General features: G+C 38.7%; 1 protein-coding gene across 1 annotated transcript in view; it reads left to right on the forward strand.

The window, feature by feature from the left end:
- Positions 1-16,903, forward strand: part of CHSY1 (chondroitin sulfate synthase 1) — a 150,054-nt gene that overhangs the window by 58,761 nt on the left and 74,390 nt on the right. The window lies entirely within an intron of this gene.

A 16,903-nucleotide genomic window follows, 5' to 3' on the forward strand; every position in this document is an offset into this window, starting at 1 on the left:
TTGAGGTTTAAAATTAGTGTGAAGTTATTGTACATTCCTAGCCCTAGTTGTTTTTTTTTTTTCAGTTTGGATTCCCCTTATTGCCCTTCTGTTGGCTTTTAGAACATACTCTTCATACTTTTTTCTTTAAACTTTGCCCTAATATCTTAGTAAATAATGGTATTTGAGGCCCAAAGTAAAGATACGGGTTGCTGAAGGTCACAGCAGTATTTTTACGATTATCCAGAAAACTCATCTGACTTCTGCTTATTCCAAAGATGTAATTAATTGCACAAGTGTAAAGTTATTTTCCCCTGTTCTCCCAGAGACCTGACTTCTCATCTGGTCATGTTGACCCATAGATAAGAAAGCTACATGTTTTGAATTTATAAAATGATGATTGATGTAAAAGCTAATAGGATTTGGCTTTGCGTTTATTTTAAACCTTAACATTTTGAACAGTTACCATATTCTGTAAGTTTGCAATATAGGTGGTTATAGCATCTATAACTTGTCCTTTTCAGAATGAATGGTAGGCGTTTCTGGATTATTTTGACACATGAATGAAATGTTTTTAAAGGGAGTCTACTTGAAGACCATTTCTTCTGAACAGTGCTAGAGAATATGAGTTTGCTTTTGAATTTTCAGTCTTTTTACTGGCAGTTGGGTACCCATTGCAGGATACGATATTAATCAGACTGAAAATAATTATTTAGGTAATGCCTAAGGCATTTGACTGCTAACCAGAAGGCTGGTGGTTCAAACCCACCAGCCACTCCTCAGAAGGAAGATTGGGCAATCTACTTCCGTAGAGATGATGTTGTTGTTATGTGCCGTCAAGTTGGCCTCAACTCATAGCGACCCCTCCTTGGGATACCGCCTCAGAAACCCAAGGAGTCGCTATGAGTGAAATCAACTCAACGGCAGTGAGTTTGGTTTTTGGTTTTTATGGTCTTATATTAAACTATAAGGAGCGCTGGTAGAATAGTGCCTAAGGCACTTGACTGCTAACCAGAAGGCTGGCGGTTAAAACCCACCAGCCACTCCTTGGAAAGAAGGTTGGGCAATCTACTTCTGTATGATACTGCCTCGGAAACCCAAGGAGGGGTTGCTATGAGTTGGGGCCGACTTAACGGCATACAACAACAACACATATTAAACTATCAATAGCAGGAAAAGCAGAGGGACTCATTATATCTTTTTTGCCCAAGAAAAAGAAATACACCTTCTGATGTAAATGCTTAGCTTTTTTCATGAGTTAATTTTTTAAGTACTTAAGTGAAGAAATAGTGGTCTTGCCAGTATTTGCTTTCCCCCGAGACTTGCGTTTAAACATCTTCTAACCACTCTTTTCTTTCGTTTGAACTTTTGGGGAAGTGGTCATGTTCAGGTGTGTTTCAGGTGGTCTTTAGGTCATTTCTAATTATAAATACACAAAGATGAATTTAAATCCTATATACACGTGATCTGAGTGGACACTGTAATCTCTGTCTGTACCCTTCCACCCCTCTTCACACACCCCGTACCCCCCATGCATAGATGATTGCTCACTAAGTCTAGGGGATCTTTCTGTTGTCACATATTTTTTTCCTTTCTTTTTAAAAGTGTAAAAATGGCAGCAAGGAAAGCTGTTTAGGGATTTTTTTGAGCTAAAGCAGACTATGACTGTCAGTATTTCTTCGTTTTTCCCATCCTAAATTAAGGAGTTGTAACTTTAATATACTTCATTGTGGTTAAAATATGTAGTGCTTTGTGCGTTTTGGAATGTGTTACTCTGTCCCTGAATTTGAGAAGCTAGCCTTCTGCTGCAATTCTGATAAGCTACTTTAGAGAGAGAATTTTAAATAGTAAGTCTTTATGCTGTTGGGGAGCTCTGGTGTCATAGTGCCTAAGGCATTTGACTGCTAACCAGAAAGCTGGCAGTTCAAACCTACCAGCCACTCCTTGGAAGGAAGGTAGGAAGGTTGGGCAATCTACTTCTGTAGAGGTACCACCTCGGAAACCCAAGGAGGGGTTGCTGTGACTCAGATCTGACTGATAGTGGTAAGTTTGGTTTTTTTTTTTTTTTGCTTTGGTTGTGTTGTTGTAGAGCTGTGTCTTACATACACTGCTTGGAGACACCAGTTACGGCCATTATCTTGAGTTTTATCGAGAACTTTTACCTAGGTTCAGTGCCAATATGTAGTTTGAAAGTATTGGCCTGGGGCTGCAGTATTTGGAAGATGGTTTTCTGCCTAATTCTACCCTGTTATCATGGTAATCATCATAGTTTTCTAATGTCCTAAGTCTTGGTGCCTAGAATCATCCTGTTAGAACCTTTGTGCTTCTCTTAGACTCGATGTTCCCAGTAAATCACCTCATAAGCTAAAGGGATCTGGTTGGTGAGGAAGTTCCCTCTTGGGTAGTACCCCCTCTCCCTGATCAGGGTGCTCACCAGTGAGTACTGTGTGGCAGTGGTGGGTTCGAGATCACTCTAGGAGTGGGTGGTCTGCTTCTGATGAGTCCTGGCTTCTTTTCAGTCTTTAATACGTGTGGTGACAGAGGTTTATTAGAGCTTGCCCGACTTCTCTTTTTGTGCTTGTACAACTTACCCTCCCACCAGCAGTGCCTCAGAGCCTTTCTTTTCAGTGAGTTGGCTGTTCATAGTTTGGGCCCATTTTTCTGTTGGAAGTGCTGTCTGTCTTACAGTTTTGTTGGAGTACTTTATTCTGGATACAGAATATCTTCTCTCAGTCTGTGGCTTGTCTTTTCACTTTAATTGCATTTTTTTATTATACAGAAATTGTGAAGTTAAGTATAATTTAACTTGTTATTCTTTCCCCTTATGGTTTGTGCTTTTGTGTCTTGTTAAAGAAATTCTTCCCTTGGGTCACAAATTTTTTTTCCTCTATTTTTCTATTTAAAGTTTTTGCCTTTCATGTTCAATGCTTCATCATTATTATTTTTAAGAATTATGTCTTCTAGGACATCTACTATTTTATTAGATCTTTTATTTATTTACTAGTACTATTATTTTTTTGTAAATGCTTCTAACCTAAGTCCTAGTTAGGATTTATCATTGTGTTCACTACTCAGGCAAGATTGATCTTTCATATGGATGAAGAACTTTTATTAAATGTCCTGTAAATCTAGTTTCTTGATTAAGGCTCACATTATGAGAAGTTACTGAGGTGGAATTTTATGTTAAAGACAATTATGTTAAGCTTTAAATCTTGGAAGGTACTTATTTAGCTCTATTATAAACCTAGCTGAGGGTGTAATTTTCTTTGCAATTAGAAATAATGCCTGTGATTATATTTGTATAATTAAAGTGCCTTTTGAGGAACATCTATCAAAATAAATCAGATTTATTTCTAAACTTGTTTGCATTATTATTAGTGTTTTATTTATTAATAAATGGCTTTTTAAAAAAAGCTTTATTTGGAAAGAATTTTAAAAATTTCAAGTTAAAAAAAAAGAAAAAAATAGTGTAAAGGATTGTTACCCAGATTCACCTTTTGTTTTCATTTTACTCCATTTGCTTGTGCTCCTGAGCATTCCCTCCTCCCAGCCTGTAGATGTAGACTTACCTACTCCAACCATTTATGTCAGTTATATCCATCTTGGCCCTTTATTTTAAATATCTTCAATGTGTTTTGACTACGAATAGGGAATTTCTTATATATAACAATATAATTGTCAACTTAAGTAAATTTAACACAGACACTTTTATACTGTTGTCTCAGCAAAGTCTTGTGTAACAGTTTTTCCTCCTCTATTAGGAGAAACAGGAGGTCTGGTAGCATAGTCCCTAAGGCACTTGACTGCTAACCAGAAGGCTGAAGGTTCAAACCCACCAGTCGCTCTTCGGAAGGAAGGTTGGGCAATCTACTTCTGTAGTGATACTGCCTTTGAAACCCAGGGAGGGGTCAGTATGAGTCAGATCTGACTCAATGGCAAATAACAACATTATGAGAAACAATTGAGGGTCAAGTATTATACTTGGTTGTCATATTTCCTTTAATTTGGCATGTTTCCACAGTCTCTTTGTCTTTGAAATGATCTTGGCATTTTGATAAATGCCTTTAAATGCTTCATTTTTGTAATGAAAAACGTGATTACAATATAGTAAACCATAAGGCAGCTTTTAGTGATGTTCATGAAGGTTTATTGAAACCTACCACTGTAGAAGACATAACAGCAAAGTAAGAGAGTAGACCGTGTGACTATTAAATACTGATGGAAAAGAGGTAGGAGGAGCTGTTCAGGCTTGTTTCTCCCTTGTCACATGGGTTTGGCATCGTTAACTCAAATTATATGAGGTTTTTTTTTTTTTTGAGAAATACTTATGAAAAATTTGAAATACTACTTTATTTAGGTAACTATGTGAAATATTACTCTTAATAAAAAGGGGCAAATGAAAGGATGACGTAAGCAACCTATTCATTTTAACTTTTTATTGATGTATATACTATACCTAGGAGTCCCTGGGTGATGCAAACAGTTAAGCATTGGACTACTAGCTGAAAGGTTGGCAGTTTAATCCACCCAGAGGCTCCTCAGAATACAGCCTTAGCGCTCTGCTTCTCAGCCATGAAAACCCCATGGAACTCTACTTACAGGGTTGCTCTGAGTTGGAGTCAACTTGACTAACAACAACAAAATACTGTCCCAGTGGAAAGCGCCACTCATTAAATGTAGAGCTCAGTGATTTTTCATAGACCAAGCACAGCTGGGCAAACCAGCACTCAGACTTTATTTCTATTATTTTAACTTAGTGTTTGACTAGTAATCTGGGTATTTTAAGTATAAAATAATGGAATTTGAAATAGACATGTTGTTGTTATTGTTATGTGCCGTCGAGTCGGCCCTGACTCATAGCAACCCCTCCTTGGGTTTCCAAGGTAGTATCATGACGGAAGTAGATTGCCTAACCTTCCTTCTGAGGAGTGGCTGGTGGGTTTGAACCTCCAGCCTTCTGGTTGGCAGTCAAGTGCTTTAGGCATTATGCTACCAAAATTGTCTTTTTAGTAGTCAGTGCCATTACATGGTTCAAAATTCAAAAGTACAAAGAGTTTATAGGAGAAGTTTCCCCACCTCCTTCACCAACCACTGGGTTCCCTTCATGAATCAGTCACCATGGTGTATCCTTCCAGTGATATCATTTACATATATAGCTAAGTTTATATATCCTCTCCCTTTTATTTAATGGTACCATGTTATACATACTATCTGTATCTTGCTGTTTTTCACTTTCTTGGAAAATTTTCCATTTGTTATATAGAGAGCTTTGCCTTTTTTATGGACATTTAGGCCATTTCCATTTCTCTTCAGCAATGTTTCTACTTAGGTAACCCAGTGCTTCCTAATCATCAAGGCATTCACACATACTGAAGGACTACATGAGGGGTTGGTCCTTATATCCCTGCTGCCTTACCCTTCACCCCTAAATTGAGGCGATTATCTCATACCTAGAAACTGTTTGGGACATACCAGTGTACCAACCCAGGTTGGTTGTGAAGCTCTTTAGTTAGCCAGTATGTATTTGTGAAGGAATCATTAACAGCCCAGCACTGCCCTGTGGGAAAATGTAAAAGAATCAAACATGAATTGCCTCCCCCCGCCCCCCAAAGAACTTTATTCTAGTTGAGGAGACAAAAACATGAATTCATAAAACAGTTGGAGAGCAATGAAAAGTACAAAACACTGATACTGATTTTGGATATAAAATATATATGTAGAGACAAGTGACATCAATGATGTTTTTATGGAAAGGCATATCATTAAGGGAAATTGAGATTTACATCAAAATACATAAAAAAGAGAAGGTCTTCCTTGTTAGTCTGAATTATAAAGGAATGTTGACCATCCTTACATCAGAAGCCTGGGATTTTTTGTTTCCTTTAATAATTGAAGAAATAATGTTTCTTAACTGATGTTTGGCATGAGGCTAATTTTTGTTATAGTGGTACCTTACTCACTCCTTTAAACTGCCCATTAACCTTAGCTACTAAGGTAAGGCTTCTAAATGGCCAGAACAGAGATTCCAAAGACTGAGTACTCATGCTATGTGTTACTTCAAGGTAGAGCTTTTCTTTTGTTCAGCAGTTTTGGTGTTTCTGTTTGCAAATGCCTGCTATTACGAAGATGGCACAGGACTGAGTAACATTTCTGTATGTTTAGGAAGGTTTGCTATAAATTGGAACCAGCTCTGTGGCACCTAATTACAACAATAGATTTGAAGTAGTAAATTCCAAAAAAAAACAAACTCACTGCTGTCAAGTCAATTCCAACTCATAGCAACACCCATTGGGTTTCCAGGGCAGTAAATCTTTACAAAAGTAGATTGCCCCATCTTCCTTCCACAGAGCAGCTAACGATTAGCAGTCAGATGCCTTAGGCACTGTGCCACCAGAGCTCCTTGAAATAGCAAATTAGCACCCCTCAAAAGAGTCTAGTATGTAAGGACTATATCAGCAGTGAGTGGGAAGGAGATGAGGAAGAAGTGAAAAATTAGGAAGAAGCTGAGTTCATAAATGCTACCCAGAAAACCAGATCCATTGCTATTGAGTCAATTCTAACTCATAGTGTCCCTATAGGATAGAGTGGAACCGCCCCATAGAGTTTCCAAGGCTGTAGATCTTTACAGAAGCAGACAGCTGCATCTTTTTCCTGCAGTGGCTGATGGGTTTGAACTGCCAGCTTTCTCAGCAGCTGAGCACTTTTTTTTTTTTTTGGTTTATTTTTGAACTTTTTTTTTTTTAAATTGTGATTTGGGTGAAAGCTTATAGAGCAAATTCGCTTACCAAACAGCAGTTTTCATACACTTTGTTTCATGACATTGACTACAATTTCCCACAGTGCAACAGCTCCTTTCCTTCTTCCTCCTCATAATTACCTCTTCCCTGTGTCCTTCCCTCCATGCACTCCTGCGCCTGAGCTGTCTCCCTGTGCATACACAACCCTTCTATTCTCCCATGGTTGTTCTCTCCAAGGAGTGTATCTACATAAAGTAAATATTCAGTTCATATGCTTATCTTTCGTTTGGCTGGAAGCCACAGGAGTGGGTTCAATTCCAGACCTGCAGGGCAGCTAGGGGCCATAGTCTCAGTGGTTCCATCAGGCTTTATCAGACATGTAAACCTGGTTCCCACCCCCTTATTTTTTTTTTTTAAGATTTTGAGTTTCGTTCCACATTGTTCTTTCTACTCTATCCAGGATTGCAGGAGAGCTCTTTAACCACTGTGTCACCAGGGCTCCTTCTATGAATATTCCAGCAGTCTAATTTTATTTCATTATGGTTAGAGAATATACTTTGTATGATTTCAGTTCTTTTAAGTTTATTGAGACTTTAAATGATCTAACATGTAATCTATGCTGGAGAATGTTTCATGTACACTCCAGAAGAATTTACATTTTGCTGTTATTGGGTGGAATGTTCTATAGATGTCTATTCGGTTTATAATGTTGATCAGTTCTTCTGTTTCCTTATTGACCTTCTGTCTACACCTACTCAACACTAACTGACATGGTTAGGTTCCAAACAGCAGGTAGTGATGTGGAAATTGTCATTATATGAAAATGGAGGATGATTACATTATTTTATAACTACCAGATTATACCATTGCATAACTGCTAAACAACTGAGAATCATGGCCCAGCCAAGTTGACACAACTTTAACCATCATGTCATTTTTGAACTTTTTTTAAATTGTGATTTGGGTGAAAGCTTACAGAGCAAATTCACTTTATATGCAGCACCTTACATACATGATATTTGTCCATGATATTGACTACAATTTACCACAATGCAACAGTTCCCCTCCCACTTCCTTCCCATAGTTACCTCTTTCCTGTGTCCTTCCCTCCATGCACTCCCTGTGCATACACAGCCCTTCTGTTTGTCACCATTATTCTTGCCTTGTACCTCAGCATTCATTATTGCCACATGTACATCATTAATGTGCAAAATAGTCAGATAGTAGTTTTTTACTGTTGTCTTGTAATGTGAAATGTCAGATAGCAAGATAGTCAATAAGTAAGGAGTAGGTGTAGTTCTGTCCATTATTGAAAGTAGAGTATTGAAGTTTCCAACATTATTGTTAAATTGCCTGCCTTTAATTCTGTCAGTTTTTGCTTAATTTATTTTGGGGCTCTGTTAGGTACACCTATATTTGTATTTTTATATCTTTTTGGTGGATAGTCCCTTTTATCATTATAAAATGTCTTTCTCCTGCAATCCCAATTTCTGTTTTAAAGTCTATTTCATCTGATACTAGTACAACTATTCCAGCACTCTTGCTCTCTTTTTAAACAACCAAATAACTTTATTAAATGTACCATGGACGAGAACTCCTCAAGTGTAAACTGGTTAAACAATTATATCTTAATATATTCCAGTCTCTTTTGGTTACTGTTTACATGATGTATTCTTTCTTCCCATTTACTTTCTACCTATTTGTGTTTTTGAATCTAAATTGTGTCTCTTACACATAGCATATAGTTGGAACATATCTTTTTTACCCACTTTGCCAATTCTGCCTTTTAATTGGAGTATTTACTGTATTTTTAGATAAATAATATGGGCCTTCTGTGTTTATTTGTCAACTGTTTCCTCCCCCAGAAGATATTTTTGTAAACACACCATGCATTTTTTTTTTTTATACAGCAACATGTTTACATTAAAAAAATAAGTATTGGCATAGTGGAACTTAGGAAAGTACCTCCTGTGGGGAGGGAGCAGTTTACATTTAATGTAATTATTAATACCAAAAAACCCCAAATCACTGCCATCAAGTTCATTCTGACTCAGAGTGACCTTATGGGACAGAGTAGACTGCCCATTGGGGTTTCCAAGGCAGTAAATCTTTACGGAAGCAGAATGTCTCATCTTTCTACCAGGGAACCAATTGGTAGGTTCAAACCACTGACCTTTTGGCTAGCAGCAAAATGCTTTAACCACTGTGCTACTCACTCACACTCATTCACTGCCCTCGAGTTGGACCCGACTCATAGCGACTTCTCCTTGGGTTTCCGAGGCAGTATCACTACGGAGGTAGTGATAAACTACTTAGATTACCAAACCTTTCTTCTGAAACTCCCAAGAGACCTCCAAAAATGGGTGAATGCGTACTTCTCACGGGAGTGGTGAGGAAACTACCATGGGGGATCAAGAGACCCTACTACTCCTCTGGTGCTCCTCGGCCCCTGCGGGCCAGACACCCAACTACTGCCAGCTATCACACTGCTGGCCAGAGTTCCCTTCTTCAAATATCACTTTGCCAGCCAGATTGTTTGGCCCAATATCACTGTATCCTCAAACAAAAGTGGTTCTAGAGTGGCGATACCCAATGATACAAGCTAGACGGAGGCGCCTGAAACCTTTTGTCTTACTTCCCTCAACTTTTTGGCTCAACAGCAGACCACTTGATTTTACACCAGGTTCAACAAGTACAGTAGCAGAGAAGACCCCTAAAATTAAGTCCTCGGCCAAGGGACTCACAGAGTGTGTTCAAGGAGCGGGCCTAAGCCAGCAAACCAACCCAGAACCCGCGCCATTCTCATACGCTGCCATTCTCATATTGTGCCACTAGAGCTCCTTAATTACAGATAACTCTCAACTCAACTGCCATCAAGCTGATTATGACTCATAGCAACCCCCATTGGGTTTCCAAGGTGGGAAATCTTTATGGAGGTAGATTACCCCATTTTCTTTCCACAAAGTGGCTGGTTTGACTGGCCAGTCTTCTGGGTAGCAGGCAAATGCCTTAGTTACTGGTCACCAGAGCTCCTTTAATTACAGATAGGGTAGGCTTTATGTTTGCCTTTTTGCTATTTATTTTCTCTATTATCTTTTTTGTTTTCTTATTCCTACAATACTACCTTCTTTTGTGTTAGTTAAGGCACTCTGTAGTGATGTAGTGGTTAAGGCATTTGGCTGCTAACCAAAAGGTCAGTGGTTTAAACCTACCAACCACTTCGCAGAAGGAAGATGAGACAGCCTTCAAAACCCAGTGTGTGTATGTGTGTGCGGGCGTCACTATGAGTCGGAATTGACTTGGTGGCAGTGAGTTTGGTTGAGTTGGTTTGTTTCATTTATTCTCTAGTGTGCCATTTTAATTCCCTTGACATTTCTTTGACTTTTTGTCTTTTTAATAATTATTTTCTTATAACTGGGAATTGCCCTGGGAATTACAATTAACATCTTAATTTATAGCTGTCTAGTCATAGTAGTAGGAGCTCTGGTAGACGTAGTGCCTAAGACACTAGACTGCTATCCAGAAGGTGGTGGTTCAAACCCACCAGCCACTCCTCAGAAGGAAGGTCGGGCAATCTACTGCCATAGTGATACTGCCTTCGAAACCCAAGGAGGGGTCACTGTGAGTCGGGGCCAACTCGACGGCACATAACAACAACAACAGAGTAGTGAGGAGTTCTGGTGGTGTAGTATATAAGGCATTTGACGGCTCACCAGAAGGGCAGTGGTTCAAACCCACCAGCTGCTCTGTTGAAGGAAGATGGGGAAGTCTACTTCTGTAAAGATTTACAGTGTCAGAAACCCAGTGGGAGTTGCTATGAGTCAGAATCAGCTCAATGGCAGTTCAGCTGAGAGTTATCTGTAATTAAGGAGTGGCAGTGAGTGAGTTAGAATAATACCACTTAACAATACACAAAAGCTTACTTCTGAATAGCTCTACTCCTTTTCCCTTCTTTGTGTTGTTATTGTCATACAAATTATATCTTTATATACTATATGCCTATATAGTTTTTTATTTTTTTTATTATTCCTTTATGCAGTTGTCTTTTATATCAGGAGATAAAAAGTGACAAACAAAAAATACATTTATACTTTCTTTTGTAGTTGTCTATATATAGTTACCTTTACCAGTGCTTTTTATTTCTTCATGGGGGTTTGAGTTAATGTCTAGTGTCCTTTGATTTCAGCTTAAAAGACTCCCTTTAATATTTCCTGCTAGTGACAAATTCTCTGTTTTGTTTATTAGGAATGTCCTAATTTCTCTTTCAGTTTGAAGGATTGTTGTGTTAGAATTCTTGGTTGACAGTCCTTTTCTTTCAGCACTTTGAATGGAGGCTTTCTGGCTTCCATGGTTTCTAATGAGAAATTAGCTAGGGAATCTAATTGAGGATTTTGTGCATGTGGCTCAGTGCCTAAGGCATATGACTGCTAACCTGAAGGCTGTGATTCAAACCCAACAACCACTCCATGGAAGGCAGACTGGGCAATCTACTTCTATAAAGATTTACCACCTTGGAAACACAAAGGGGGTTACTATGAGATGGAGTCTACTCGATGACAGAGAGTTTGGTAATTTTTTGCATATGGTAAATTGCTTTTCTCACAGCTTTCAAAATTCTCTTTGTCTTTTGACAATTTGATTATGATGTATCTATGTGTGGGTGTCTTTGAGTTTGTCCCACTTGTAGTTTAAGCTTCTTGGATGCATAGATTGTTTTTCATCAAATTTGGAATGTTTTCAGCCATTATTTCTTCAAATGTTATTTCTGCCCATTTCCCTCTCTCTTCTTCTTCTGGGACCCCCGTTAATTGGTACACTCTGAGGCTCTGTTGATTTTTCTTCCTTTTTTTTTTTTTTCAAATGGTGTAATCTAATTAATTTATTGTTAGGCTCAATTGATTCTTCTGCCTGATCAAAGTTAACTGGATTTTTCATTTCGATTGTTAAGCTTTAACTCCAGGATTTCGTTTTATTTTAAAAAAATAATTTCCAGCTCTTTACTAACAGTTTTGTTTTTCTATTTGTATGAGCCATACTTTCTTGTTCTTTGCATGTCATAATTTTTGGTGTTGTTGGAAACTGGGATTTAAGATAGTGTGGCAAATATGGAAATCAGATTTTTCCCTCTCAGAGTTTTTTGTTGTTGCTGTTTGTTTGTTTAGTGATGTTTCTGAATTAATTCTGTAAAGTCTGCATTCTTTTTTACTAATGATTGGGCAAAGATTTCCTTAGTTGCTTGGAAATAATAATCCTCTTAGTCTTTGCTGAGAGGTTCTATGTACATGTTGGGACATATCTAACACTTAGACAGTTGATAACTCTGCCTTACCCTTCACTTTCTGCTTGCACAGATCTCAAAGTCAGCCAGAAATGAGAGTTTAGGATGATCTCAGATTTTTTCTGAGCATGTACACAGCTCTACATATGGGTTGTGTGTCCCTACATTCCTAGGAATATAGTGAAGCTTTCAAAGCCCCATATGAATGTCTTGTTAGCAGGCTTTTCTTTTGAGCTTTTTGATAAGCCTACTTTTTGCCCCAAACTGTTTTATCTACCACCAACTGCTGCAGCGTTCAATAGTTGCCTCTAATTGTTTCTGACAGATGCCTGTGGGGAGAGGCTGTTAACACTAGGCAAGCTCCTCCAAAACAAAACTCTAAACTCACTGCCATTGAGTCAATTCCGACTCATAGTGACCCCCATTGGGTTTCTGAGGCAATAAATCTTTACAGAAGTAGATTGGCCCATCTTCCTTCTGTGGAGCCACTGGTAGGTTTGAACCACCAGTCTTCCGGTTAGCAGTCAAATGTCTTAGGCACTGTGCTACCAGAGCTCTTTAGGCAAGCTCCTGGTCAGGTCAAATAAAGACAACCTTTGCAAATGGGTTGTTTCAGGGAACTACTGTTGTTGTTGTTGTTATGTGCCGTTGAGTAGGACTCGACTCATAGTGAGCCCTCCTTGGGTTTCCGAGGCAGTATCACTACGGAAGTAGATTGCCCCACCTTCCTTCCGAGGAGTGGCTGGTGGGTTTGAACTGCCAGCCTTCTGGTTAGCAGTCACGTGCCTTAGGCACTATGCTACCAGAGCTCCCTCAGGGAACTACTAGACAGGTCAAATAATGGCAGTTGTCTGGGAATAAATATTTAAAGGAGCTTCAGCCCTATTCTCTCTCCCTCCAGTGGCTGCCAGGCTGCTGGTTTTTATTGTGATTGTAGGTGTTTCGGTTCTCCAGTGCCGCTTTAACAGAAAACCACAGGTGGGTCCCTTCTTGGCTACATGCAGAGACCAGGTGTGCCAAAAAAGCTTAAGACCTTCCTCAAAGGTCCTTCTTACATATTTGAAGCAGACCACATCTCTAAAGCAGCTACTCAGCTGCTCCAGTAGATTCTACCATGGAGTTGATTACAAGTTTTATCATGGGGAATAACTACATCCAGCTGCCCAGCCACTCAAAACCAGGCCCAGCTAAGTTGCTGCACAACCTTAACTACCACAGCAGGCTATTGGTTGACAAGGCTACTGCAGAGCTGGAGAGTAGGGGGTAGAAATAGGGTGAGTTAGAATACTATGAAGTATTCTTACTGAGATTTTGCTGTTTTTCTTGAATAAATGTTCTTGGATTGCTGAGTGCTTTTGGTTAATATCCAGAGTCCTGAAAAGGTTGATTCTGATAGTTTTTCCCAGCGTTTTCACCTTGCTCTTATGGAGGAGAGATTTTTGGGTCCTTACTCCACCATTTTCATAGCTGTCACCTAAGAGGATCGTGTATAGGGCCTTAACCTAATAGCCTACATTTTGATGTTTATGATGAGATAAATTCTCTGGATATCCTCTTAGATTCTGTTTAAGAAGAAAGTATATATCCTAAAAATTAGGATGGCTTCCAACCAGTTGATTATAATATTCATTCACTTATCAAATAAATTTTGAACATCTATTTTTAACCAGAGATTGTTGGGTTGGGCACACATCCGTGAAGAAAGCAAAGACCCTGCTCTCTTACAGTCTAATAAGCTGGAATGGGGTACAGAGAGATAGTAAAGAGTGATGTTCTGAGGAATAAGGAGGTGATCACTGAGACTGGTGTGTAGTGAACAAGAATTTGAGTGGGGAAAGATGAGGCCAAATTGCAGAAATGTTGAAGGGAAATAAGGAAGTGTGGTGGGCACTCATTTGGGTACAAGAAGGTCTGGCCTTGAGCCTCAAATCTTCATTCAGCTTTATTCTTCATTAGCCCTGTGATCTTGGGCAGTACATTACCTAACTCTGAACTTTTGTTTCCTTAAAAATGAGGGAAGAATATAAATTGACTGCCTTGTAGGAGTGTTGCAAGGATTATTTGAGATGACACATATAAAGCACTTCATTAGTGAAATGATTCAGGGGTTTGAGGGATACCCTCAAGTATCTGAAAAACTTAGTCATTCAGCATTCATTCCTGAAGAACTGTGGTTGCATTTTGACCTATATAAACAAATTGTTGACTATAATTTAGTAACATTTTACTGTTAAAAACCAGAAAACCAAACCCACTGCTATTGGGTCGATTTCGGCTTAAAGCAACCCTATAGGACAGAGTAGAACTTCCCTATAGGGCTTCCAAGACTGTTGTGAGTCTTTATGGAAGCAGACTGCCTCATCTTTCTCCCATCGAGCAGCTGGTAGGTTCTAACCACTGGCCTTTTGGTTAGCAGCTGACTGCCTTCACCACTACGCCACCGGAGTTCTTATTGTAGTATTAAAAAGAATCCCTATTTTCACTTCTACAGTTTACAGAAGACCGTCTTGACAGAACAAATCAAAGGTTAACTAAAATGGAAATGTTCAGTTGCTTTGGGTTGGTAAATAGTTATTAACTACCCAAACAAAGCATTCTATATGCATATCTCTGAAATGATTTTATCATTTGGTGTATCAAATGTGGAAAAAGGAGTTCCTTGAGGGAAAAGATGGTTTACAGATAAATTGGTAGACCTTCAATGTATTAGTTAAAGTTTGGTAGGTGAATGTTAAAGAGATTATAGGCTTTATATATTAATTTCTTTTCTTATTGGAAGATCATCACTAGGTATATTTAGCTCACGTTTAGTTGACAGGAAAAATGCTCTTATGAGCAGGACATGAACGCAGATATATCATTCTTTTTCTTAAGGTATAGTTGAATAACATTTCCTGTATAGTTGAAAACTTAATTGACATCACAGATGTCATCACATCCAACTCCTGAAGTAGAGCTGATAGTCTGTCTGCCTTTTACAGCTTGGGTGCTAATTGAAAGGTCTTGGTTCACACCCATCTGTTGCTTCACAGAAGAAGATTTACAGCTTTGGGAACCTTCTGGGTGGTTCTGCTCTGTCCTGTAGAATTGTTATGAGTTGGAATTGACTCAGTGGCTGTAGGCTTGGATTGGTATTCAGAAAACTATCCAAGCTATTTTGAATTAATAAAAGTAAGATGATTCCTGAGCTCTAAGAAATTATCAGTATGTGAAAGTAGACCAACCCATATGAAAAATACCTCATTACCTAATCAGCAATAAATTAACAATAAACCAGGGCAAGGGGTGTAAGCTACATGGGAAAGACTACAGAAGTTGGTAAAAATCTTCAGTTTTTTTATCTTTGGCATTAGTGCTTAGTGTGTAAATTTTCATAATATCGTATTAACTGGTCTTCCTTGTAGGCGTTTGGATATTACCCTACAATGTTTTACTTGAGGATAGATCTTGAAATGTTCTTTTTGAATGCAATACTATTCATCTTCATTTTGTCATTCCTGATGTAGTAGACCGTATGATTGACTCAAATGGCCAATACCAGTCCATTTCAGCTCATTTAAAGCATAAGATTTTGATCTTCAAGCATTCCATTTAACTTTTGATCAAACATGCTTTGATAATTACTGGTAATTAGAATGCAAAAGTTAGAAACAAGGAAAAAGGATCTTTAATCAGAAAATACGATCTTGGTGTTAGAAATGATGCTGGGTATCATATGATAGAATTTTGCAAGGCCAATGACTTATTCATTGGAAGTTCCATTTTTGCCAACATAAATGGCACCTGTACATGTGGACCTCACCATGGAATATGGAGGAATCAAAATGACTATATTTGTGGAAAGACAGTGGAGAAGCTCAGTGTCATCAGTCAGAACATAAGGCTAGGGGACAGCTACACACCAGACCATCAGTTACTCATATGCAAGTTCAAGTTGATGCTGATGAAAATTAAAACAAGTCCATGAAAGCCAAAATATGGCCTTGAGTATATCCCACTTGAATTTAGAGACGATTTGAAGAACAAATTTGACATCAAGGACATCATACATGAAGAAAGCAAAAGGTCATTATAAAAATAAAAAGATAAGGAAGAAAGAAAAGACCAAAATGGATGTGAGGAGAGATTCTTTTTAAAAAATAATTAATTGATTAATTTTTTTTTATTGTGATTTGGATGAAAATTTACAGAGCAAATTCACTTTCCATACAGCAGTTCACATACACTTTGTCTCATGACATTGACCACAATTTACCACAATGCAACAGCTCCCCTCCCACTTCTTCCCGATAATTACCTCTTCCTTGTGTTCATCCCTCCATGCCCTCCTGCCCTCTGAACTGTGTCCTATTGCATAAGCAATCCTTTTCTCTCCCATGATTGTTCTCTCCAAGGAGTGTATCTACCTCAGGTAAATGTTACACTCATTTGCCTGTCTTTTGCTTGGCTGGCAGCTACAGGTCTGGGTTCAATTCCAGACCTGATGGGCAGCTAGAGGCCATAGTCTCAGTGGTTCCACCAGGCTCTATCAGACCAGCAAACTTGGTCCCTACATTCCCTTTTTTTTCTTCCGAATGATTTTGAGTTTTGTCCACATTTTTCTCTCTCTCTATCTAGGATCTCCTACATAGATGCCCTTCCAAGTGGTTGACACTGGTAGCTGGGCACCATCTAGTTCTTCTGGTCTCATCATCATATATGCTGCAGATTGGATGGTGTACCAGTCGCTAGAACTGATTGTATCCATGAATTTTTGGTTTTCTTCATTCTTCTTTGCTCTGGACGAGAAGAGACCCATCGTTGCATCTAGATGGCAGCTTGTGTTGTGCCCAGGCTGTAAAGGAGAATTTCAGAAGAGAAGAAGACGCCAACCCACGCCAATGCAAATGCAATAGGACAGTTTATTAGC

The sequence above is a fragment of the Orycteropus afer genome, unplaced genomic scaffold, assembly GCF_000298275.1.
Source record: "Orycteropus afer afer isolate SDZICR_OR568_19922 unplaced genomic scaffold, OryAfe1.0 scaffold00019, whole genome shotgun sequence".
In the NCBI taxonomy this organism is placed as follows: Eukaryota; Metazoa; Chordata; class Mammalia; order Tubulidentata; family Orycteropodidae; genus Orycteropus; species Orycteropus afer.